Source organism: Gorilla gorilla, chromosome Y (assembly GCF_029281585.2).
Source record: "Gorilla gorilla gorilla isolate KB3781 chromosome Y, NHGRI_mGorGor1-v2.1_pri, whole genome shotgun sequence".
Classification (NCBI taxonomy): Eukaryota; Metazoa; Chordata; class Mammalia; order Primates; family Hominidae; genus Gorilla; species Gorilla gorilla.
Window position 1 is genome coordinate 27778973 of NC_073248.2, and position 25668 is coordinate 27804640.

The window sequence follows — 25668 nt, forward strand, 5'->3', positions numbered from 1 at the left end:
GCTGCTGATTGGTTCATTTTACAGTCCTTTTTTTGTAAGACAGAAAAGTTCTCCAAGTCCTCACTAGACCCAGGAAGTCCAGCTGGCTTCACCCCTCAATGGCTTGTGATTGAGTTGACAGCATCTGTGAGAGCTTTTGCAGCAACTCACATTAAAACATCTTTACATAGAGTGGGCAGAGAAACAAACAGACTGTTGCCTACAGAGTGCTGCATGCTGTGCTATACCAGTTGCCTATGAGAATTGCTTGTGACAACTTAGGCCTGTTCCAGGCTAAAATTTTTCCGAATTTTTGGAGACCATCTCAGGCTACATTTTATGTATGTATGTATGTATGTATGTATGTATGTATGTATGTATGTATTTAGAGACAGGGTTTTACTCTCTTGCTTAGGCTGGACAATAGTGGCATGACTAAAGCTCACTGGAGCCTCCTGGGGCTACAGGCATGAGCCACCATGCCTGGCCCATACTTCTTTAAAGGAGACATACACTACATAAACTTTGGGAGTCCAAGGCAGACAGATCACGAAGTCAGGAATTTGAAACCAGGCTGACAAACATGGTGAAACCCCGTCTCTACTAAAAATATAAAAATTAGCCAGGTGTGGTGGCACTTGTCTCTAATTCCAGCTACTCAGGAAACTAAGGCAGGAGAATCACTTGAACACAGGATTTGGAGGTTTCAGTGAGTCAATTTCATGGCACTGCACTCCAGGCTGGGAGAAAGACCAAGACTCTTTTAAAAATAATAATAATAAATTTTTTTAAAAGAGACTTACAAGCGGTCCAAAAAATATAGAAATGCTCACCATCACTAATCATCAGAGACATGCAAATTAACACCAAAATAAAATAGTATGACTATTACTAAAATGTCAGAAAATTACAGATGCTAACTAGGTTGCAAAGGAAAGCAAGGTTTTATACGCTGCTGGTGGGCATATAAATTAGTGTAAACTATATGGAAAACAGCATGGAGATTTCTCAAACAACTAAAAAATGGAACTACCCAGCAATCCCAATACTGGGTATGTACTCAAAGAGAAAAAAATAATTATATCAAAAAGGCCCACACACCTATGCGTTTATTGCAGCACTATTCACAATAGTAAAATCATGGAACTAACGTAAGTGTCCATCATGGCAGATTGAGAAAGGGTTTGAAAGCAAACAACCGGTCTGATGAAAATTTGTTAGGTGGGTATTTCCTCATCCAAATAAGCCTGGGAGCACTACAGGAGACCAGGGCTTATTTCCTCCCTTATCTACAACCATAAAAGGCAGATGTCCCCAAAGTGGCCATTTTAGAGGCTTACCCCTAGACATGCATTGTCTTTCTCAGTGTTGTTCCTTACTGAGAAAAATAATTCAGCGATATTTCTCTTATTTGCTTTTGAAAGAAGAGAAATATGGCTCTGTTCCATAAGAAAATATGATGCATGTACACCATGGAATATTGTGCAGCCATAAAAAAATTAAATCAGGTGTTTTTCAGCAGCATGAATGCAGCTAGTAGCCATTATCTTAAATGAATAAATGCAGAAAGAGAAAACCCAAATATCATATGTTATCCCTTATAAGTAGGAGCTAAACAGTGAATACACATGGGTGTAAAGATGGAAACAATGAACTTCAAAAGGGGTGGACTTCAAAAGGGGTGAGGAAGGGAGGGAACAAGGGCTGTAAAATGTCCTATTGGGTAGTAGGTTCACTATTTGCATGGTGGATTCAACAGAAACCCAAACCCTGCATCAGACTGTTAGAGGAAGTCAGGGACCATGAACAGGTGACTGGCTGAAGCCATGACAGAAGAACATAAATTGTGAAGATTTCATGGACATTTATTAGCTCCTCAAATTAATACTTTTATAATTTCTTACACCTGCCTTTACTGCAGTCTCTGAACATAAATTGTGAAGATTTCATGGACATTCATCACTTCCCCAATCAATACTCTTGTGATTTCCTATGCCTGTCTTTACTTTATTCTCTTCATCCTGTCATCTTCACAAGCTGAGGAAGAATGTCACCTCAGGACCCTGTGATGATTGCCTTAACTGCACAAATTGTTCGTAGAGCATGTTTGTTTGAACAATATCAAATCTGGGCACCTTAAGAACAGGATAAAATCAATGTTCAGGGAAAAAGGGAGACAAAGTCTGGCTGCCTGTGGGCAGGGTGGAACAGAGCCATATTTCTCTTCTTTCAAAAGCAAATAGGAGAAATATCACTGAATTATTTTTCTCAGCAAGGAACAACACTGAGAAAGAGAATGCATGTCTAGGGGTAAGCCTCTAAAATGGCCACTTTGAGGACGTCTGCCTTTTATGGTTGTAGATAAGGGAGGAAATAAGCCCTGGTCTCCCTTAGTGCTCCCAGGCTTATTTGGATGAGGAAATACTCACCTAATAAATTTTTGTCAGACCAGTTGTCTGCTCTCAAACCCTGTCTCCTGATAAGATGTTATCAATGACAATGCATGCCCCAAACTTCATTAGCAATTTTCATTTTGCCCCAGTCCTGTGATCTCACCCTGACTCCATTGATTTGCCTTGTGATATTTTATTACCTTGTGAAGCATGTGATCTCTGTGACCCACACCCTATTCGTACACTCCCTCCCCTTTTGAAAAATCACTAATAAAAACTTGCTGGTTTTATGGCTCAGGGCCATCACAGAATCTGCCAACATGTGATTTCTCCCCCAGACACCCAGCTTTAAAATTTCTCTCTTTTGTATTTTTTCCCTTTATTTCTCAGACTGGAAAATAGAAAAGAACCACATGAATTATCAGGAGTGGGTTCCCTTGAAACAAAACTGCAAGTGTAACTTCTGAATCTATAATGAAATAAAATGATCTCAAGATTCTTGCCTTCGATGCAGACACCCTGTTTAATTTTCTCCCTTTGAGTTTGCGTAGGACTGTGAAATAGCATGAATGTCATTCCTGTATTTAGATTACATTACACGGTAAAGGTGAAGGTATTCTACACAAAGTAACTGAGGTCTTGGCTGGGTGCAGTGTCTCACATCTATAAACCCAGCACTTTGGGAGGTTGAGGCAGGTGGGTCACTTGAGGTCAGGAACTTCAGACCAGCCTGGCCAACAAGGGAAAACCCCATCTCTACTAAAAATATTAAAAAATTAGCATAGCATGGTGGCAGGACCTTGTAGTCCCAGCTACTCAGGAGGCTGACGCAGGAGAATTGCTTAAACCCAGGAGGTGGGTTGAAGTGAGCTGAGACTGCACCATTGCACTGCAGTCTGGGAAACAGGAGGAAAACTGCATCTCAAAACAAAACAAAAAAAACAAAGTAACTGAGATATCTCATTAAATGACTTTATGTTAATGAAAAAGGAGGTTATTTTGGGTGGACCTGATTTAATCAAGTGAATTTTTAATAAGTGCTTCTATAGACAAAAGACAACAGAAGCCAAAGAGATTTCAAACAACAAAAATTATCCTCCTTTTTGCCTTAAAGAAGAAAATTAACACATTAATGAAGAGGGCCTTATGCCAGGAAATGGACTGATAACCTCATTCCAACAACCACCAAGAACCAAATCCTGATAATAGCCACAGAGCTCAGGAGAGGACTCAAAATTCAAATAAAATGGTTCATCTGTTGATTTCCACCCTGTGCGACTCTGAGCAGAACACCCAGACCTACTGTGCCTGCGAATGGTGAGATTGTAAATGTGTGTTGCTTTAAGTCATGAAGACTGTGATCATTTGTTACATGGCAGCAGCTAACTCATACAATCATACACTGTTTATTTCTGATGTAAAATCAGAAGTGAAGGCACGAATTCTTCCTTAGAAGGCTGTCCATGGGTGGAAAAAGCCTGGCCATGAGTCATATGCTCCAGCTACAAAATGCCAAACACCTTTGTGTGGAGCACCAAAGTGCTGGGATTATAACTGTGAGCCACTGCCCCCAGCCAAGACCTCAGTTACTTTATGTAGAATACTTTCACCTTTACCACTTCTCTATTATTTAATATCTATTGTGGTAGTTTTAACAAATTTGAATTTCACTTAGGAGAAAGATGAAAAATTTCATATCAAAACGTCTTGCTGAATACTCCCACATGGCTGCTTGGAAAAGTTTGTGCAAGGCTCACCCTCTCTTAAATGGCCACTTTAGTCCATTCGCAGTGGAAACTTAGTTGCTATTTACTAAATATGTCCCTCCAAAATGCATAGCTTGAAACTTAACTCCCAAGGTGATGGTATTAACAGATGAACTTTTAGGAGGTGGTTAGGTCATGAGGGTAGAGCCTCATTAATAGGATTATCACCCTTCTAAAGAGAGCATCCCAGAGTGTTCCCCTGCCCCCTTCTACCATGTGAAGCCACAGTAAGAAGGCACCACCCATGGAAAAGAAAGAAGGTCCCCATCAGACTCAGATTTTGCCACACCCCCTTGATCTTGGGCTTCCAGCCTCCAGAACTGTCAGCAATAAATGTCTGTTGTTTAAGCCATCCAGTCTATAGTAGTTTGTTATAGCAGCCCAAATGGATTAAAACAAGAGTATTGTAGGATGTCAAAGTCTCAAGAAATCAGTGTCCATTCTGTTCTTCTCAGGTGTCTCAGTACCTCCCAGGGGGTAGAAAGGTATAGTTTTAGGAAGGTTGGGCTGAATTAGGAGTTATGTTTATTTTTTATTTATTTAAAATAGTTATTCAGTTCTGCTAACTGCAAAATTGTATTCTTGAGATTGCTAGATGGTGTCTTGCCCTTTTCTTGCATCTGGTTTGCTGACAACAGCAGCAAATTATTGTTTACTTTGTTCCAAATGAATATTTCTGACCCAGACAATGTGCAAAAGTGGAAGAAGGTAAAAGTCCTCCTGGTAGAAATGACTTTCTATTCACATCGTTAGGCAAAAAAATAAAACTAATTGCACATTACATTTTCAGTTCACTTCGCTCATACTGACATGTCATGTATTGAAGGTGGCTTTCTATTATTTCTGTCTCCAGAACAACTGACAAGTTGAATGTTCTGGTGCATTCATTCAAACAACTCCTACTTCTCTCCCTCTGCAGACTTCCCTTAGAAGCATGGTTTCTGATGTTATTACCAGTCTTCTTTTGGGAATTGGGCTGTGCTAAAAAATGCCTAGACACCCTACAGACATGTGGGAGAACATTCCTGGAGTTATCACATAACTAATGAGCTTAAAATTTCATTCCAACTATAGGTAATGCATAGTTTGTTCCCAACTTAAATATCTAATCATGGAGCCCTAGAGAGCTAGGTAGACATTGTTTATTACCATCATGGCATGCTTGTGATTAAGTTTCATTTCCTGTTTAACAGATTTGGGGCTGCTCTGCCCAGACCCGCCCATTGCAGACCCACTGGAGCCATATGGGGCTCTGTCTTGGGGATGCAAATAAACTTGCGTGTTCACCACCCATTTTTAGGTAAACACAAGAAGTATCCATTTATACATCATGTATACTATTATTTATTTCAGATCATTTACCTATTTCAGGTCATTTACCTTCCAGGATATTGAGAGACCAGATATATTAAATGAAAAATTGTTGTTACTGATATACTTTGGGTTGATTGACCTTCAGGTCATACAGTAAGTGTTTAACATCACAATTAGTCAATATTTACCTTTCTTCCACCCGGACATAACCTTGTAAGAAATAATTTGACTAGCAATACTAAATAATAAATATTCAGCCAAAACATAACCCTTGTTAGTCTCTCCCGGATGCATAACATAGCTGTTTCAAAAACAAAGTAGACAATGGCAAAAAACAGGCTCAGGAAAATACAGAACCTCCTAGTGACTCTGATTGATGTTTGAAATTGGTCATAGACATTTCAGGAGAGCTGAAGGGTAGCATCCTGTTTAGTTTCTTTAATTCTTGGAAGAGATCCCTTGCATTGAGAAGGTGCACATTTGCATTTCAAAACAAGTGGGATTTGAGTAAACAGTCTTAGAAGCCAAGGCAACCATCTCATAGTAGCAAGCTGTGTATCAGGTAGTGAAAGAACAGCTGAAAATGGGCTATGATTATGCCCATTTCAGTCATCTGTTTGGGATCCTGACACCTAGAAAACTTTGGTAGACATAGCACTGCTCTGCTTTCTGGGACATAAGCAGATACATCTGTGTGTGACTAAAGCATTCTACTCCCAAGATGGCCTTATGTGTTGGCATGGCAGAGAAATGCTGTCTGAAGATCAAGAGCTCAGTATTGCTGTTGACTGTCCTTGGTTCTCCTCCATAAGGGCCATTCAGGCTTCTGTCAATATAGCTGCCTCAAAGTAGTTGGAGGGTGACTTATCCCATGTCACAAAGCAGAAATTTTCAGTCCTTTTTAAACCCAGGATGAGTGCAGCCACCTTCTGCCACATAAGGTTGGATAAACTATATCCCAGTGCTACTCTGGTCCAGCAGAATGGCATAAACAAGGTTGTGAATGCCAGAGGCCAAGGTCTTTTGGGGATTACGTAAGTAGAGTCAATCTTCATTGTTCACAGATTCTCTCTTTGCAAATTCAAGTACTTGCTCTAATTTCTTTGCAGCCCCAATTAAATACTCATTGCATTTTTATGGAAATTTGAGCAATAAAAAATTGGAAGGTGCCACCCATGCGCACATTTCCTTTGCACTTGACTTGCACAGTTCCAGCTGAGCTAGGACGAGCTCTACCTTTTTATTTCAACTCATACTGTAAACACGTGTTTTTTTGTGGTCTATTGAATGTCATGCTTTTTGCAATTTTGCAAAATGTAACCTCTTCCTGTTGGTAAGTTTGCTTTTTAAAACGACCCCCAAGTGTAACACCTGAGTGCTGTCTAGTGCTTCTAAGTGCAAGAAGGTTGTGATGTTGCTTATAGAGAAAATATGTATGTTAGAGAAGCTTCTGTCAGGTGTTCAGGCAGGAGTTATAGTGGTTGGCCATGAGTTCAATAAAAATAAGTCATCAATATCTATTTAATAATGTGCTTTAAACAGAAACACACCTAAAACAAGGCTATGTATTGATTATTTGATGAAAATGTGACTAGACCCTAACGGGAACCTAATCTCATATTTCTCAAAGTACCAAGGTTCAGTCTTTGCTAATTCAGTGTTTTTGGTGGTTTTATAAAATCACTGCTGAGAGTATTGAGAATTGGCTATATCAGTTCATTGCAAACATCCAATGAGCTTTAGAATTGACCCTGATCCCATTCAAGTGATTGAAAGACCAAATGTATACTGTGAATACAGAGGTCTACAGGATCGATTTTTACTGGTCACTTCTGGCCATTGTCCAGAGAGACTGATCCACTCAGTGCTCCTCTAGTTGAACAAATCTTAAAATATAATGATTTCACATTTTCCTCTTCTCTGATTCAAACGGGTAGAAACGAAACCATCGTGCATTTCATTAAGTGTTTTTAACTTTTTATTTTAAGATAATTTTTTAAGACACAGAAATTATTGCAAAAATGATAGAGTTCCTGTGTATCCTTCACTTAGCTTTCTCCAATAAAAGCATCTAACTTAACTATCACAGATCATCAAACCCAGTCAACTGACATTGATGCAATACTCTTCACTAAATAATATCATTTTGTTTTCGTGGGTTTTATGTGAAATGTATGTGCATGTGTAGTATTATAAAATTGTAACCCCTATATAGATTTCTCATCACCATCACTATCCCCAAGTTTGAGCTTCTACACATGCCTTGCTGAAATTATTGTTATAGGAATGCCAAGGTGTGAAAAATATCTCATAGGTAAAATGTAATATTTCCTAATATTCAAGTTGCTGTTGCCAGAGTAGTTCAGGCAAAGTAAAATGTAGCATCTCTGTGCTTCTAGAACAAGAGGCACCAAACCATGAGGTTGCAAAGGCAGACAGCAGGTTGACCTCAGGATGAATGCTGCATGGGCTGCAAGCTTGCTTTATTTTCTTTTCTCCCGTCTCTTCCCCATGATTAATTTTATAAAGGTTATAAGGACTGTTTCACAGCTGGTAATGAGAGTATCTTCACTGAGCTATCAAGAGTCTAAAACCACTCACAGCTTCCTGGAGAGCTTCATTCCTGTGCATCATGGCCCTTGGGAACATTAACTGATTGCTCCAATGGGTAGAAACAATATCTGTTTTGGACACTTCTGCATCCTACTATACAGTAGGCATCCTTTTCTCTGAATAGTTTTCTGGTCACACCTACTGACATTTTAGTGCTCTCTACTCTGCTGTATGTGCTATCAATACATTTATGGAAACTCTGATGCTGCTACAGCCTCACATATCCATATTTCACCTACACATTATTTCTTTCCCATGGGTCCTGAAATGGGGAAAGCTAAAACCAGAGAGGGCTTGGAACAAGATCAAAGGACTCCCTTTCCAGAAGGGATGGGTCCCAGAACCGTGGATATTGGTTGGTACTGTTACTTGAAATACGTCCTTATCCACACCCCAAGATAGAGTTTTTGGACCTCACATGAGAAAGAATTCAGGGAAAGTCCACAAAGCAAGCTTATGAATAAAGTAAAGGAATAAAAGGATAGCTACTCCATAGGCAGAGCATCAGTATGGGCTGCTCAACAGATTACACTTATAGTTACTTCTGGATTGATATGGTTTGGCTCTGTGTCTCCACTCAAATCTCTTCTCAAATTGTAATTCTCATAATCTCTATATGTCAAGGGAGGGACATTGTTGGAGGTAATGGCATCATGGGGGCAGTCTTCCCCATGCTTTTTTCATGATAGTGAGTCCTCAAGAGATTTGATGCTTTTATAAGGCACTTTTTCCCTGCTTTCTCTTGCACATGCTTTCTTGCCTGCCACCATGTAGGATATGCCTATCTCCTCTTAAGCCATGATTATAAGTTTCCTAACGCATTCACAGCCATAGGGAACAGTGAGTCAATTACATTTATTTCCTTTAAAAATTGCCCAGTCTTGGGAAGTTCTTCATAGCAGTGTGAGAATAGTCTAATAAGTTGCTTATATGTTAAACAAGGGTTTGATTATCCATGAGTTTTTTGGGAAAGGAGTGGGCAACTTACACAACTGAGGACTCCTTTTTTGGACCATATCAGGTAACTTCCTGATGTTGCCATGGCATTTGTCAAATGCATAATGCTGGTGTGTAATTCCCAACCTTGTTTTCACTAACCCTGTTTTTAGACTCTCCCTTTTGCTCCCTTAATCACCTAGGCTCGTTTCCATATGAATAGACTCTCCCTTAGCTGAGAAAGCCAGAGGAGCTCCATCTGGCCCCCTTGATTTACAAGACATTAAGGACTCCTTACCCACCCCCTCTCCTCAAGGAGTCAACTTGCGTAAGCAGATTCTCAACATATCAAAGGAGTCCAATTAACTGATAAGGTACTGGAACAAACAGTGTATGGAGTTACCAGGATTTTGCTCAAAAGATAACACCATAAAGCCTTGAGTTTGTGTCCAGCGTAGTGCCCATATCTAACTCTTATGCAGGATTTAGAGCCCCGCACCTGGTACCTTGCCTTTTTGTAGGCATTTGTCTTTTACATTGTTTGTTTCTCTGTAACCATTTGTCCTTTTAATTTTTTTGCATGTTTTTACTTCTGAAGAGTTGTTGCTTTTGAGCTCCCCTCCCTTTCCTAAACCAAAGTATAAAAGTTAATCAAGCCCCTTCCTCAGGGCCAAGAGAATTTTGAGCATTAGCTGTCTCTTTGGCCACCAGCTGAATAAAGGACTCTTAATTCTTCTCAAAGTGTGGCTTTTTTCTAACTCACTTGGGTACAACAGGTGGAAGTATCTTATAGCATGCTAATGTATTATAATTAGCATATAATAAGCAGTAAGGATGACCAGAACTTTCTTTCATTAACATCTTGGTTTTGGTGGGTTTTCACTAGCTTCTCACTGCATCCTGTTTTATCACCTGGGACTTTTGTGTCCTGTATCCTGTGCTGACCACTTATCTCATCCTGTGACTTAGAATGCCTAAACTCCTAGAAATACAGCCCCATAGGTCTCAGCTTTGTTTTACCCAGCTCCTGTTCAAGATGGAGTCACTTTGGTTCAAATGCTTCTTACAGTATTTTCATAAAGGGGAGGTCATTCCTGGGTCTTTCTATGCAAACAGGACCAGAGAGATCTATTATAATTGCTTACATAATGCCTTTGGGTGACTGTTTTAGTCCATTTTCATATTGCTATGAAAAAAATCTGAGACTGGGTAATTTTTAAAGAAAAAGAAGTTTAACGGATTCCCAATTCTGCATGGCTGGGGAGGCCTCATGGTCATGGCAGAAGGTGAAGGAGGAGCAAAGGCACATTTTACATGGTGGCAGGTAAGAGAGCTTGTGCAGAGGAACGTCCCTTTGTAAAGCCATCAGATCTCATCAGACTTATTTACTATTATGAGAACACCATTGGAAAAATCCACCTCCATGACTTAATTACCTTCCACTGGGCCCCTCCCATGACATGTGGAGACTATGGGAGCCACAATTCAAGATTAGGTTTCAGTGGGGACATAATCAAACTGTACTACTGTGTCATTCTCATTAGCTGAAAGTGAGAGAGAGAATGGGAGCAATGAACTTCATTCCCCTTGGTTCAAGTGATTCTCCTGCCTCAGCCTCCCAAGAGAGCTACAGGCACACGTCACCAGAGCCAGCTAATTTTTATATTTTTGGTAAAGAAAGGCTTTCACCATATTGGCCAGGCTGGTCATAAACTTCTGACCTCAGGTAATCGGCTCACCTCAGCCTCCCAAACTGCGGGGATTACAGACATGAACCACCATATACAGCTCTCTGTTTATTTCAATATCTAGAGGAAATTCACAGTTGGAATATTCTTATTTGTACATTCAAAAACATCATCTCACTCAATCAATAACTTTTTTATAACAGTTTTACTTTAGATGTAGTTTGCATACTATAAAATGGGATGGAACATTTCCATCTGTTTTTCTTTCTTTCTTTCCTTCTTTCTTTCTTTCTTTCTTTTCTTTTTTTTTTTTTTTTTTTGGTTTGAGATAGGGTCTGTCTGTCACCTAGGCTAGAGCACAGTAGTGTCATCTCTGCTCAGTGTAACCTTCATCTCCCAGACACAAGCAATTTACCTTCCTCAGTCTCCCAAATGGATGAGGCTACAGGCACATCACTACACCTGGCATTTTTTTTATATTTTTGGTAGAGAAGGCATTTTGTCATGTTGCTCAGCCTAATCTTCAAATCCTGGGCTCAAGTAAGCCACCTGCCTCAACCTCCTAAAATGCTGGGATTACAGGCATTGCCCACTGCACCAAGCCTTTTATTTTTTTATTGTGTTAAAATAGTTGCATCCTGTCCTCAGCTTTTCATCTCCTCCTCCCTCAAGTTCTGGCAGCATCGTCATATTTTCTGTTTCTACAGTTTTGACTATTCCAAGTATTTTCAGGAAAAAGAAGTATTTTACCTGAGGAATTTGAGCACTTTCAAATTATTAGACCCAGAAGGCCATTATAATCAGACAGCAATCATGTCCTAGTTCCTGCTTTTAGCTATGTATACATCTATTGAAACTGCACACCACTGTCACAGGTAGCTATAAGTTAACCTTATAATGCCATCTGGACTCCACAAGCCTCATCCTCTCCTGTGGCTTAACAAGAGATGGTCAATCATGAATCAGTATTATTTCTGTAAATGGTAAGAATTTCTGACAAACAACTTTGTATCAATCCACTCCTCATGGAAACCAAATCTCTACAAAAAGTATAAAATTTAGCAGGCTGTGCTGTCATGCACCTGTGCTCCATACTTGGGAGGCTGAGAGGCAGAAGAATCACTTGAACCTGGGTGATCGAGGCTGCAGTGAGTCATGTTTGTGCCATTGCACTCCAACCTGGGTGACAAAGTGAGACACTGTCTCAAACAAACAAACAAAGAATTTACTTATGTTAGGAGCAAGTATCCAGTGTCACAAAGAAAACCAGAAAATAGGCAGAAAATTCCTCAGTATGGCAAATTTACTTCCGCAGAAGGGTGCAGCTTGCACCAGTCATGATTGCAAGAGCACAAAAAGAGGGTTAGGGAAGGGGTTTTTATCCCTAACGCAGTTCCTAGCACTTCTATGTCCTTTCCCCATTGGCTGGGGTTGGACCTCACAATCTAAGCTAACTTGATTGGCTAAGGTTTAAACTTTAATAGGATCTATTAGGTGGGAAGAAAAAGGGACTGTCCATAACTAGGCCGGAAGGCGTATATGGACTTGTCTGGGTGCAGCAAAGGTGGGAAAGTTGTTTACAGAACAGGTATCTAGGAAACAAGGAAGTTGGTCTTAAGAAACAAAGACCAGGGAACTAAAGTTTTTGAAGAGAAATGTATCATTTCTGACAATTTCCCCCTCTTGATTTTATAATTTTACCTCTTCAAAATTCCTTAGCGTATCTAGGCTCTGTTATTCTTCTTGGGCATCAAGTAGGAAGAGTTTATCTGAATAAGGTGGGAAGGTTTTATCAGAATAAACTAAGAGAGGTTTTGGTGAGAACTGTTTTTATAAGTCATTGCACTGAACCATGAATACAGGGTATGATACAGCATTCTACAAGAATGAGCACACTTATAACGATTATAAGGGAGGTAAATATTAAGGTCATAATTATTTTCCATTTCTTGAACTATTTCTCCATGAGACTTGTAAAGGGGTCATCTATTCCAGAATTTTGAGCCAACTCATTTGATAGGGAGTTAAGTGCTTGCAAGGCTTGTTATTATTCCATTGGGGAGGTGTTATTAGGAATAAAAGTCCAACACTGAACTCCAATCATGACACAAACCCCAACTTTTTCAGCTAATAGCGTGTCAATTTGTATTCTGCTTTCCCAGACCATTTGACTAGTATGGCCTAATTTTTCAGCTATTCCATTAATTCCATCTCTAGTAAAATTAACAAAGCACTGTTGACTGTAATAGACATAATTTATCAAAGCTACACTTTTGTTTACAGTTGATCACCAGAACAATATAGACTGCAGTCCTGCAGCTATTTGATTTTGGGCTTTGAATTCGTCTAGTACCCCTCATGGTATTCCAATAGCATGTATATAAACATGAGGATCAAAGGATTCATGACAGACATCTCTCTCTTTATGACATTCTGTCTTCAATTTTCTTGGCTGATGAAATGCAAGGTGAAAGGGATAGCCAATTGAATTAGAGCCCAAGTGCTGCTGCAGTTACTTGGCAAAGTACCCAGAAATTGTCCCCTGCAATACCATCATATATCTGCTCAGCAGTGAGCAAGGGCAGAATGATTGATAAGCTCTTGAAAAGGCTGTGTTTCGCTGCACTTAGTTAGGTCTCCAAGGAATACTAACTTTTCCCCCTGCTGTGAAAGGCATGAGGTGAAATTAACATTGGAGGCTGGAAGCTGGATGGCCCTCGGGGGCTTAACGATAGGGCTTTTAAGTTCAGGAAACAGCAGTGAAAGAGTCTTGCATGACTCATTACCCCAGACTGTGGGGTTCTGGAAGAGAGCTGCCATACAGCTCATGCCTCGTTAGATACCCATCCAAGTGGGAAGGGAACAATGTGGGTTTCTGGCCTAGCTGTCACACAACAGCTCTCATCCTCTCTCATCCTCTCTCAGTGGTCCGGACTGCTGTCTCATTTGTGAGTAGCACTACATAAGGTCCTTCCCAAGTGAGTTTGAGCTTTACCTCTTTCCAACTTCTGATAAGAACGGTGGTCTCCAGGCTGCTGTTGGTGAAGTGGGAATTTAAGGGGGGGTGTATGTGCCAGGAGGCCCTGAGTCCTGAGGGAGGAGAGGGTAGAAGATAGACCTAATACAGAATTTCAAAGAAACTGATCTTTTGTTCCAAATGTAGGAACATCAGTAGTAGAATTTAGATAAGGCAATCCATAAAGAATTTCATAAGGGTATAGGCTTACATCTTTTCAGAGAGCAGTTCATACTCTCAACAGGGAAATAGATTCTACTTTTCCTGATGAGGGTGTATTCCATGGTGTGTGGTATTCCCACTTTCTTTTCAGGGTTTGTTTGTTGGTTTTTCTGCACACTATGCAACTGTTTCTGAAGTTGGCTCCTTTCGGTGGTTTCGTGGTCTCACTGACTTCAAGAATGAAGCTGTGGACCTTTGCGGTGAGTGTTACAGCTCTTAAATGTGGCACGGACAAAAAGAGTGAACATCAGCAAGATATATTGTGAATAGCAAAAGAACAAAGCTTTCACAGCATGGAAGGGTACCCAAGCTGGTTGCTGCTGCTATCTGGGGTGGCCAGTTTTTATTCCATTATTTGTCCCAAACAATGTCCTGCTGATTGGTCCATTTTATAGAGTGCTGATTGGTCCAATTTACAGAATGCTGTAATGGTACATTTTACAGAGCACTGATTGGTGCATTTCAAAAACCTCTAGCTAGCTACACAGTGCTGATTGGTTTGTTTTAACAGAGCACTGATTGATGTATTTTACAAACCTCTTGTAAGACAGAAAAGTTCTCCAAGTCCCCACTCAACACAGGAAGTCCAGCTGACTTCACCTCTCAATCTCTTCTCTACCTCTCAGTCTCCTCTCTAAACAGGACACCACAACTGTTGTTGGGAATTGGGTGATGACCTCTCTAGTTACTTCCTACTGGACAGGGGTAAAGAAGGGGCCCTGAAGTTTTAGTGTCCTCTAGAGGGGAACTCTCTAAGCCAGCCAAAGAGCCAGTGGGTTGGTCCAAGTGTCCTCAGTAGAAATTGTTAGTTGAGCTCATATGGGGTTCCATTTGTAAGACTGTCTGTATCTTGATGGCATTGATCCTGGAGGAAACAAATTTGACAAGGAGGTTAAAAACACAGGGCCCAAAGGCAAATAATAGCAAGATGTCTGTCACAGGACCTAGAAAAGGAAGAAGCCATGTTGCCCAACTCCAGAGGTTGCTATAAGAGTTTGAAAGGCATTGTCTGATTTCAGAAGCCTTTTCCTGTAAATGCTGGGCAGCATCTCATACTATCTCTAACTGGTTAGTGTAAAAGCAACACTCCTCCCCTAAGAGGGTACAAAGTTCTCCTTTCTCAGCAGTGAACAGATCTAGGCCTTGGCGGTTTTGGAGAGTCATTGTTGCTAAAGAGTCTATTTGGGATTGTAGAGTAAGGATAGATTTTGTTATTTCTTGCAAACTGTCTGAGAAATCCTTTGAGAGTGTGTGGTAGTAGGATAGTGAAGTGGAAAAACCTGCTATTCGGGTTCCTGTAGTGGTGGTCACTCCTATCCCTATAAGTAGGGATATTAGTTGTATGGCCCTGTGCTGATAGACTTGAGCTTTGAGGGGCACTGATAGGGTCTGATTTCCTCGGGCAATGTTAATGTTGGGACTTAGGAAGACTAAGGTGCAGGTGTCTGTCCAGTTGGTGGGGAGGCATTTGTAGGTTGAAGTTCCACATAAAAAGAATATGCCTTGGCTGGGTAGACAGAAATGGTTTTTTATGTTAAAAAAGCGAGTTTTTTGTTTTTATTTTCCCATGCCACTAGAGTACTTGTCAAGGCAGCTCCAGTGAGCAGCTGGAAACGGGTGTTGGGAGCAAGCTAAGTGGCTCCCTGTGTTCTATTTTCCCATTGGAGAAAAAAGCATTTTGTGCCTACTAGGTACCATTTAAAAGAGTTATTGAAAGAGGGGATGGGAAAGCATTCTTAGTGGTGAGGACACTGCTGCAGGGGGTCCAGGGGTGAATGACAATGCAGGGAGTATGGTTGCCATTGCAAAACCTGGACTGTTTATTAAGCAGGGAGGAGGTGATGATTTATGAAGGCCCTGACAAGTGAACAAGCCATCTAAGTCAAGAGCTCTATGGGTGACTCGGAAGTTACTATGATCATTTGGGGCTTGAAGTTGTAGGATGCAATTACACTGATGGGGAGGTAGGCACCCCAGAGTCAGGCCTGATAACAGGTTGCATTGGATGCATAAAGGGTCTTCGGAAGTTAAGATGGTATTTGCAGGTACAGTGCCGTGTATGGGTTTTTCATTGCTTGTGTAATGAGTGAGATTGGAAATGAAAGAATGTAAAAGTTGAATTGCGTGACATGTTAGGGTATTCTTGGTCCTATCAGAGATGGTGAAGTTGGCTAATGATTGCATATTTAGAAGTCAGAAAGGGCATCTTCCTTCATAAAGAGGGTGGTAGATTAAGTTAGTAGACACCCAGTTTTTTTGAGGGAACAGGAGTGGCAACGTAAGCAGTGGTAGATAGAGAGATACAAAACCAACAGTCATTTGTCAGGGAAGGATTGGACTGGTTTAACAGAAAGTGGGTTAAGTTGAGAGTTTGTAGAGGTCATTAGGATCTAGTGGAAGGGGAGGGGTGACTGTATGGGGTATCCAAGGAAGCAGGAGGGATAGGTAGGCAAAGAGTAAGTAGGAAGGTCAAGAGCAGGCACTGGAATATGAGATCATTTTATCCAGTCTGAGTTAAAGGTAGGAGTAAATTCCTGTCAGAAGGAAGGACGATAGAAAGAAGGTTGATGTGACTAGGATTTTTATCCCTGCAGGAGCTACAGTATATAACCCTATTGCAAAGAGTATGGTTAGCATGCTGCTCAATAATGTGATAAAACAGTAAAAGGATTCCATTAAAGGGGCAAGGAGAGGGGTTAAAAATAATGTAGGTTTTCACTTATCTTTTTTAAGTAGGAAGAGATTTTTCTTCAGGATCAGCTATAGGAGTCTTTTTAGTCTGGGATGTTTCCTTCTGAAATAGGAGATGGAAGTCCTCCAATGGCTCACAGGTGTATGGAGGCTGGTCTGGCTAATTTTTGGATTTCTGAGCTGTCGGTCCCACAGGTTCCGCGGGGGTTGTCCAAAGTTTAACTGGGTGTAGTGAATCCAAGATTTCACTCCTGCCATGTTAATTGCAGTGAGGGTACAGAGGATTACCGAGTATGGTTCTTCCCACAAGAATCCATACATGGGAAGGTAGAGGGGAGGTATTTGACCAACACTAGATCTCCTGTTGAAATAACTCCATTCTCTTTTTTTCTGTGACATTCTTCTGTTAGGATTTTAAGGTTTCATTGATATTTTGCCAAATAAATTGTATCTTTGATCAAGTTGGCCATTTCCTGATCAAGTAGGAGGTCATTTGTGAGAAAAAGTCATCCATACAGCCTTTCATATAGACTGAACCACATTTTGTGAAGAGATTTTCAGATTCTCAACAAAGCCATGGGCAAGACAGTAGGCCATAGGAGATGAGTTTCTTGTGTTAGCTTCCTTAACTGTCTCTTGAGTGTTTCATTTACCTTCTCCATCTTCCCTGAGGATTGTGGCCTTCAGGTGCAGTGAAAGTGATACTGTATCACCTGGAAATTCCCTGAGTTATCATGGCTTTAAAAGCCAGACAACTGTCACTTTGCAAATTTTGGGGAAGCCCAAATCTAGGAACTATTTCATGAATTAAAAGTTTAACCACTTCTAAGCCTTCTCTGTCTTGCGGGGGAAGGCTTCTATCCAATTTGTAAAGATATCAACACAGACCAACAAGTATTAAAATCCCTTTGATTTAGGCATATGGGTGAAGTCTAACTGCAAGTCCTCCCTGGGATAGTGAGCTATTCTTTGTTCCCCTAGAGGGGACTTACGATGAACAAAGGGATTATTCCCTTGGCACTCTCACAGGCTTTGACTACCTATCAGATGGCCCAGAGGAAATTTGGCCCTGTAAATAGGGATTTGGCCATTTGATGAGTGTTCTCAATACAAATATGGAAACTTTTGTGGAGGGTCTTAAGTATTTTCCATTGGCTGGTTTTAGGTATGAGTATGTTTACCTCTTCTGCAGTTAACCACCCCATGGTAGGAAACTATGCCCCCATGAAAATCCCATTCTGTTTCAGTCAGGGAATACTGAGGCTTAATCTATTGGAGAGAATAGTTCCATAACAAGAATGCTTCCGTAGGTATTTCTAATGTGAGGTTCCACCTGGCAGCATTTTATCCTCAGCATCTGCCTGATGGTTTGCTTCTGCCTTTTACGCTTCATTTTTTTTATGGCTTTGGCAGTGTAAGACTGCCACCTCCTTTAGTTTTTGTACTTCATACAATAACTCCATGATTTCTCTTTGTTATTTAATGGGGTTTCCCTAAGAGGTTAAGAACTCTCTTTCTTTCCATATTGCAGCATGGGCATGTAGGATTAGATAAGCATACTTGTTATCTGTATGCACATTTATTCTTTTTCCCTTTTCCAGTTCTAAGGCTCAGGTAAGTGCCACTAGTTCTGCTAACTGGGCTGTGGCCCCTTAGGGAAGAGACTTACTTTCAACTACTGTTACCTTACTATGGCATGACCTGCCCTTCATATCCCCTTCTTCACAAATAAACTTCCATCAGTATATACGTTAAGGCCAGGATTAGCTAAGAGGATTTCTAAGAGATCCTCTCAGGTGGCATAAGTCTGGACTATAATTTGTTGTCAGTCATACTCGATTGGTTCTCCATCCTGTAGGAGAAAAGTGGCAGGGTTGAGGGCTGCACATGATGCCATTTACATCACGAGTAATCCAGACAGTGAGATCCTTTCCCTGTATCATTTTGATAGACTCTGACTCTAAGTTGGCCACTGCCACAACTATCTTTAGAGAGTGAGGACAGCCTTTTGTTACTATATCAGTTTCCTTACTTAGATATGCCACTGGTTGTAGTGTTGTCCCTTGAGTCTGAGTTAGACCGCAAGAGCTATTCCTGCTCTCTCTGTGATGTATAAAGAATTTTGTCATGTTGGAAGTCTTAAAGCTGGAGCTTGTACTATGGCCTGCTTTAAGGTTTTGAAGGCTGTTTCTGCCTCTGGTTCCCACTCTACTAGATAAGTATATGCCCTCCGGGTCTCCTTGATTTCAGTATAGAGAGACCTGTCTATTTTGCTATATCCAGAGATGAATAGTCAGCAAAAGTCAGTGATTCCAAGGAACCCACACAACTGTTTTAATGTTTTAAGATGAGGATAAGCCAGTATAGGCTGTATTCATTCCTTTCTGAGAGCCCTGCATCCTCTGGCTAAGATTAGACCTAGATATTTGACTTGTTGTAGGCAGAGCTGGGCCTTGGATTTAGATGGCTTGTAACCTCAATTAGCTAGCATGCTGAAGAGATCTAGAGTAGCCTGCTGGCATGAGGCTTCCAAACTGGGAGCCAAAAGTAAATCATCCACTTACTGAAGGGCTAGTATGCCTGAAGTTGAGAAGTGGCCTAGATCTTGGGCCAGTGCCAGACCAAAGAGATGAGGGCTGTCCCTAATGTCTTTGGACAAGACCATCCACATAAGTTGGGACGTGTGGTCTGTGGGATCCTCAAAGGCAAAGATAAACTGGAAGTCAGAGTGCAGGGGAATACAGTAGAGGACATCCTTGATGTCCAGAACAGTGAAACATTCTGTTTCCTCTGGTATTTGAGAAAGCAGATTATAGGGGTTGGGTACAACTAAACATACAGGAATTAATGCCTCAATGATGAGTCTAAGATCTTGCACTACTTTCCACTGACCGTTCAGTTTTTGTACTCCTAGAATTGAGGTGTTGCAGGGACTGCTGCATTTTCTTACCAAACCTTGAGGTTTCAAATGTTTAACAATATCTTGTAATCCTTTATGAGCTTCAGGCTTTATAGGATACTTCCTTTGATAAGGAAAAGTGGTGAAGTCTTTTAGCATGATTTGATCTGGGTGGGCATTTTTTGTCCTTCCAAATTGTCCTTCCAATGCCCAGACTTCAGGGCTGATTCCCTCTTCAAGTAGGGAAAACAAACTGGTAACTTGTTACCTATATTCATATATATAATAGCTCCAGCTTTAGCTAATATGTTCCTCCTTAATAAGGGTGTGGGAATTTCAGGCATAACAAGGAAGGCACATGAAAACAGCAAAGTCTCCCAATTACGACTGAGGACGTGGGAGAAATACCTGGTTACAGGCTGTCCCAGGATTCCTTGAATGGTAACGGACCTTGAGGACAGCCATCAAAGACAGAAGATTAACACTGAGAAAGCCATGCCTGTGTCCAGGAGGAGTCAATTTCCTGGCCCTCAGTGGTTAAACATACCCAGGGCTCAGAGAGGGTGATGTCATGAGCTGGTGCTTGGCCAGGGCACCCTCATTCCTGTTGTTGGATCATCTGGTTGAGGGCTTCTGGCCCAGAGAACCTTTGCCCTCTTGTGCAGCATGCTTTGCAGTGATTGCTTTGGCATAGCGGACATAAGTGAGAGGGCAGCTTGTTTATCATTGGACAATCATTATAAGGTGCCCTTGCAAACCGCAGTGGCAACAAGTCCTACAGGGTGATTGGCCTGCTCCATTTTCTGTCTTCTTTGAACCACAAAGGTTTGTTTGTCTGAGGGCTGTGACCAATGCTGTGGCCTTTCTCTGATCTTTCTCTTCCTTTTTGTCCTGCTCCTCTTGGTCTCTACTATAGAACATCAAGTTTTCCAGGTTTAATAATGCCTCCAAATTTTGTTCAGGGCCCAGGGCTAGCTTTTGGAACTTTCTCCTGATAGCTGTGCCTGATTGGGTAATAAACTTATCTTTTAGGATCAATTGACCCTCGAGTGAGTAGGGTGACAGGGGTGTATATTTTCTTAACCTTTCCAGTAGCTGTTCGGAAAAAGGCAGAAGGATTTTCTCCCTTTCCCTGAATTATGGTGGACATCATTGAATAATTCATGGGCTTTTCTCTAATTCTCCTTAGTCATTCTAGAACACAGGTCAGCAGATGTTTGTGACTCCAGTCCCCATGATCTGAGCCAAGGTCCCAGTGGGGATCCATACTGGGGACAACTTGCTGATTGCTAGGGAATTTGTCCCTTTCTTCAGCTGTTATTCTATCATTTGCTTGATTAAGATATCAGGCATCTCCAAACTCTTGGGCTGAAGCTAAAGCCACCTTTTTTTTTTTTTAATTAAAGGACAGGGTTTGATCTAATAATAGAATGACATCTCTACAAGTGAGGTCAAAGGTTTGCCCTAGATCCTATAGGACATATATATACCTATCAGGATTATCTGAAAACTTCCCCAGGTCTACCTTGATCTGCTTTAAATGATACAGGAGAAGGAGACATGTACCTGGGTTGGGCAAATTTCCCTCTGCCTACAACTTGAAGGGGACACAACAGATAACCTGTTTTTTTCTTTTTTTGTGTGTGGTCCCCTGGGGATTTCTTTGTTTGTTTCCTTCTGGGTGGGGGAGATTAAAGGAGGCTTATCTTTAATAGGAAGGGGAGCTATAGGAAGGCTTGGGTATGGAGGTAAGCTGAGAGATCCTCCTTTGAGATGTAAATTGCAAGCTTTGCATAGATGTGGATATTTTTCAATGAAAAGAAAGCTTGGACATAATGTCTTTCACACTATTTGCCTTTCTTCTTACAGGAAAGTTCAACCTACAAGATAGTATTGTAACTTATCCTTTTCTCACTGGCCATTTTTCCTCATGAGAGAGAATATCGGGGCCAGGCCATAGTGCAGAAAAAAAAAAAAAAAAGCTGCTTCTTTTTCAGGGTTTGCTGTTCAAATTGGTCCCAATGGCTTATAATGCATTTCAAGGGTGAGCCTGTTGATGCCTGAGTGTTTCCCATCTGAAAGAAAAAAATCACCCATGGTATTGGTTTGTTGGTTTTCTTCCACCTGACAAAGAGCCAGCAATGGTCCCTGGACCTTGTTGATTAGAGTAGTTGCACTCACTGATGCAGCAGCAGAAACACTAGTTTTCCTCCTAGACCACACAAAGGACTGAGGAAGGTCAGATTTAGTGGTCCTTATTGATGCTTGCTCAAAAATCTGCACCATTGCCTTTCCTTAGACCACAAAGAGGACCAAGAAAAATTGGATTTAGTGGCCCTTACTGACACATTCTTGAAAACCTGTTAGAGTCCTAAGCATTTTCTCCTGTTAGTATTGGGAACTTACCCCTGTCCTATAAAGATGATATTCCCTAAAATGGGGTAGCAGGTCATATCCTGAGGGAGGGATAGGATCTCTAGGGTTAGAAGAGTGATGTCTTTGGCTTCACTTCTCATTATATGAATAGGAAGGATATAATTTCTGAGGCTCCCCATATCTTAGCTTTGGGAACAGCCTTTGTTATGTCTGCTTGCCTGAGTAGAGATCCTAAAAGGATAGATGGTATTTCAGATAGTCCCCCCAAATGGGGCTTTGCATAAAAAAATATGTCTTCTGATTGGTGAGACTGGGTGTCTAAAGAAGGGAACAGAGTCCGAAAACTTATACCAGGAATTATCCTTATAGGAAAAACTAGAAGAGCACCAGGGACAGGGAATGGTTTTTGAAGCAGAACTACCCTCAGATAAGAGAGGTAAGAGGAAGTTTTTCTGACATGCATTAGGACCTAGAAGGCAAGGGTCAGGGTAGATAGGATAGATGAGTGAGTCTCACTTGGGTGATGTAGCTTTGAGAGTTCCACTCCTGGCTGTAGGGTCAGCCACCTTTTTGTTGGGACCTTGGAGCTGAATGGCTTTCCTCTCTGTTGACCCTCAGCTCAGCCCAGAAGTACAGGAAAAGTGGAGCTGGTTCCAGGCAAACCAATTCTCCAAACTCTGAAGAGTTGGGGGTTGTTAGAGCTCCCATTCCCAGAAAGCCTGACACCCATGTCTTTACTCTGTAGTCACACTAGTCACATGTTACTCACTGACAGTTTCCCAGTGTTTAGACCCTGAGTTCTAAGGAAAAATAGGACAGAATAGCAAGCAAAAGGGGTCCAGTGGTATTCACTGCTTGGCAACATCCTGGAGGAGCCCCAAACATGTATCCAGGGTTGGTTGCTTCTGGTGGGTTCATGGTCTTGCTGACTTCATAAATGAAGCTGTGGACCTTCATGTAAGTGTTACAGCTCTTAAAGGTGGCAGGGATGCAAAGAGTGAACAGCAGCAAGCTTTATTGTGAAGAGTAAAAGAACAAAGCTTCCACAGCATGGAAGGGGACCTGACTGGGTTGCAGCTGCTGGCTGGGGTGGCCAGCTTTTATTACCTTATTTGTCTCCACCCATGTCCTGCTAATTCGTCCATTTTACAGACTGTTGATTTTTTCATTTTACAGAGTGCTGATTGGTCCATTTTACAGAGTGCTGACTGGTCCATCTTACAAAGTACTGATTGGTGGCATTTTACAAACCTCTAGCTAACTACAGAGTGCTGATTCATGCATTTTACAAACATAACTAGCTACAGAGTGCTCATTGATACATTTTAACAGAGCACTGATAGATGCATTTTACAAGAGTGTTATGGCCTTTACTATTAATAAGGCCTTACTCTGCCCAAATTTTTCCAAAGGTGTGGGCTACATCAAAGACATACCTGACTTTGAGTCAGTATAAATCATTCCTTCCTGGTTTTGCCAAAATTTCAAGGCTTGCTATAGTGCAAACAACTCACATGTTTGCTCGGACCAATCATTAGGTAATCTTGCTGCTTCCATTTCTGTGAGGGTGTCTCCGTCTACATTAAGTACCCATTAAGCCTTTTACCTCTTATTACTTGAGAATAATTATGTACAAAAAAGGTGTGTTTTAGTTGGAAAGGGAGTCTATTTAAATCTGGTCTAGCTCTTGTCTGATACACAATAATATCTAAACATTCATGTCCATGTTCTTCTGGTCTGTGGTGTGGGTTTTTTGGGGGGTTTGGATTTCCTGTTAAGAAGGCAGCAGGGTTCAGTGAATCGTCAGTGGTTAGAGTTAAATCATCTTTTTCTAACAAGATAGTCTCATATTTTAAAATCTTTGAGTCAGTAAGCCACCTTTCTGCCTTTTGACTAGGATAGTTTTGACCTGTTGGGTTGTGTTCACAATGAGGTTTCCTCCAAAAGATATTTTTTCTGCTTTCTTCTGTTAGCAAAGCAGTTGCCATTACCAATTGAATACCTTTGGTCCATCCACAGGTTACTGGGTCAAAGGTTTTTGATAGAAAGGCAACAGATGGCCAGCGGCCTCCATGCTTTTGGGTAAATACTCCTAAGGCTACGTCCTTGTTTACATTGATAAAAAGATGGAATGGCTGCTCTAAGGAGGGTAAAGCTAGGACAAGAGGAGTTACTAACAGATGTTTTAATCTTTACACCTGTCAGATTTCCGGTAATTGCCAAATGAGGTTGTATGACTTATCTGTGTGAGCTTTTTTTTTTTTTTTTTTTTTTAAATAAGGGTTCTGTTTCTAGGGCATAACAGCCTATCTATAGATGACAGTATCCAACTAATCCTAAAATTTTCTAAATTCTTGTTTAGTTTTCAATAGAGGCAAGAACAATCCATTCAATCCCAATTTTCTATTGACCTTTCCTATTTAAATGCCCCAAATATTTTACTTCAGGTTTTACAAATTTGAGTGCTTTATTTATTTTTTTCAAGACCTTTAGACCTTTATCCCATAGAAAATTTAAGACATGGGTTGAGAAGGCTGCTACTCTTTTTCTATCATTCCCTGAAATTAGAAGATCATCCATGTACTTGAGGAGGCACATTTGTGAGGAAAAAGATTGATCTAGGACTTTTCTAATATTTGACTAAGTAAATTTGGAGACTCTAAACCCTTGGGGTAAGACTGATCATTGGTATTGCCGTTTTCAACTGGAATGAGCATCTTGCCACTTATAGGCAAATAGGTCCCAGCTGTATTCTGCTAATGGACAAGCCCAAAAGGCATCCTTTAAATCTATTACTGTAAAACTCTAGTGGCTATATGGGATCATACTGATAATAGTATAAGGATTTGGAAAAATGGGATGTGTAGTTTATACTATCTGATTAATAGCTCTAAGGTCTTGTACTAACTGGTATGACCCATCTGGTTTCCTTGCAAGCAGTAATGGAGAATTGTAGGGAGACATACAGGGTTAACGAAACTAATCATGGAGAAGACCTTCAATTATAGATTTTAAATTTACCCTGGCTTCTAAAGGAATAAGGTGTTGCTTTCTCTTTACTACTTCCCCAGGGATTTTTAGTTTAATATGAATTGAAGGAATTCATAATTTTCCTTGATTCCTATCTTTAGACCATAACTCAGGATGAATGTGTTCTTCATCTGTGGTGGTTAGCAAGTTTAGGGAGGGGAGGAAACTTCCATGATTAATTTGGAGGCCTAAGCCTAATTTTAACATTAAATCTCTTCCTAACAGATTTGTCCCTGCTTCTAGAATTAACAGAAATTTGATACTAGCTAATCAGTTTTTATCTTTTACTTCCATCTCCTCTAATACTTTTGCTCTCCTCTAAGATTTTTGCTCTAAACTCTTCTCCTTTTACCCCAGAGATAAAAACATCTTCTTGTGAGCAAGTTACACTGGATGGAAGATAAGAATCAGCTGAGTGAGATGATCCTGAATCAATTAAAAAGGTAATAAGCTCAGGTTTACCTCCCCCTTCTAAATTTATCAAGGGCTCTTCGTGGCACCCAAGGTAAAAAGATAGAGCCCCTGACTTCCCTCGTCTTCTTCAAAAGCCATAAGTGGGATGACTATTTCTTTCTTGTCCCATTCAGGACATTGTCTTTTAAAGTGACCTATTTTTCCACATGTGAAACATTTGTTCTATAATTTTTTAGTCATGTCTGGCCAGCTATTGGTAACAAAGTGGAACTTTAACATTCCTTGTCCAAGGAGGCCTTCTTACTGTAGGCCAGCATATTTTCCCATTTGC